The sequence below is a fragment of the Cupressus sempervirens genome, chromosome 9 (genome assembly GCF_028749045.1).
Source record: "Cupressus sempervirens isolate cs-2001-9-10 chromosome 9, ASM2874904v1, whole genome shotgun sequence".
Lineage (NCBI taxonomy): Eukaryota > Viridiplantae > Streptophyta > Pinopsida > Cupressales > Cupressaceae > Cupressus > Cupressus sempervirens.
The window spans coordinates 198,602,551-198,604,630 of NC_143126.1; positions in this window are offsets into that span (position 1 = coordinate 198,602,551).

The window sequence follows — 2,080 nt, forward strand, 5'->3', positions numbered from 1 at the left end:
ATAGACCTATCATATGAAGGGACATGTCTATTCATGGCCTATTCTCTATATATAAAGCTAAGAGGATGTTGCATTTGGAATACACATACCAAATAAGGCAGTGCTTAATACATTTGGAACAAAACAAAGAAATTCAACTTGGTATCAAAACCAAACTACAAATGTAAGAAAGGATACAAAAGTCGGAGATATTATAACTGTAGGGATCATGTTGAAACATTAAATCGAAATCCAGCAGCCTATATGCTTATGAAGTTATTGTATTCCAGAAAGCAACACCATTGAAAGGAGAAATTTGGTGAAACAATATATGATTTGGCATTTACTTAGTCCAATATTCTTAGATTGTTCCTAACCTGCAACATTCTGTAGAGCAATTCATGTGCAATATATTTGTTGTCATTTTGCTATGTTTGTTAACTCAAAAGACAAGTTTGTACCTCCTTTGAGCATTTACTCATATCAATTTCCTTTAAGAAATTTTGTCAAGTAACTTATGTACCAAGTTTTTTATTATTGTTCTATTTGTGCTTGGTCATCAATAAACATATAGATGAACATACATCGTGCCATTCATCTGAGATTTGCATTTGGAAATAAATTAAGGCGTTGAATATTTTTTCTTTCAAATATGTCAAGGTCCTCCTTGTAATGAATGATCAACACTTGATTGTTGCTCAAAGTTCTTTAATAGAATCACGACATAGATGATAAGGCTTTGGCATGGGTGGCAACTTTCCCTTTGTTTTGGTTCATATCTTCATTAACTTTTATTTTCGAATTTGATTAGTCCTTGCTCGGTGTATCTTCAACACATATAGCTAGCGAGGAAGCGGAAATTCACAATCTTATTTTTTCAAACTATTCTGAATTGTGGCAGTACCTCTGGGAGGCTACATAGATGTTTGGTTATTCCTGTAGATGTCAAATATGTGGAGAATTGTCCAATTTATTGGGAGGAATTCATTGACCACAGAAGCAGGGATAGAGTGGAAGATAAAACTACTAATGAGTGGAACGATGCTCTATTTCAAGACGGATCTCATTTGCGATGGACTGCACATGGCATCCGAGTAGTGCAAATTCTGGCATAGAGTCATGACAATATTCAATAAGAACAGAAGCTACAAACAATGCACGCCTATCATAGGATGTAGATGGAAAATATTGTGGCGATAAGAAAAAATAAGCACGTCACTGAGGAATTCAGGAAACACACAAACATGTTAAACGCAAAACAAGGAAGAAATATGTGATGGGATTGATAGAATAGTCGTGAAAGAAGTCTTTACAGGAAAAGTCATCCGACCCCACATACAAATAGAAGTCGATGAGTCTTGTTATAAGGTATTGTAGGCATAGTGCACTACCGTATAAAGAAGGGTAAAGGTGAGTTTAAGGTATGTCTTATTGACAATGAATTTCTAATATAATATGAATATTATAATCGGTAGTACATTTGGTAACAAAACACACACACACACATATATGCACATATGTAAAACATTGTGAATTTCTAAAAATAGATAATTTATATAAATAATGCTTATTTAAGAAATCGTTGATATTCTATAAGATCAATATAATATCTTGTAAGAAGGGTGAAAGAAATTCAATGTTATATGTATAACTATGACATCAATGATGACGAGGACAAGGATGTTGATGTATAGATAAGTTTTTATTATTCTTGAGCATTTTATTTATCTAATCAACTATAGTCTCTCTCTTATTTCTATACGAGCTATTTGCCTTGATCTTTTGTCTCCAAGGATGCTCTTGCAAGAAAAGGATGACTAGTATCGGATTCAGAGGGAGTTTTGACATTGGATCAGAGGCAACACTGGATGAGGAGCTCTTAAGATTGATATTCAGAGGGAGTTTGAAAGTCCATATATGTGACTATGATGAAGGGCCACACCACCCTCCCAACCAATATCACGACAAGATGGAGACAAAAAGATGACAAAATTCTTCAAGGCATGTTTTATTAATACTTGCAATTCATTACAATATTCTCCAAATGAAAGGACTCCAAACTCTTATAATATAAGAGAGCTTCCTCACTAAGGGCTTCCAA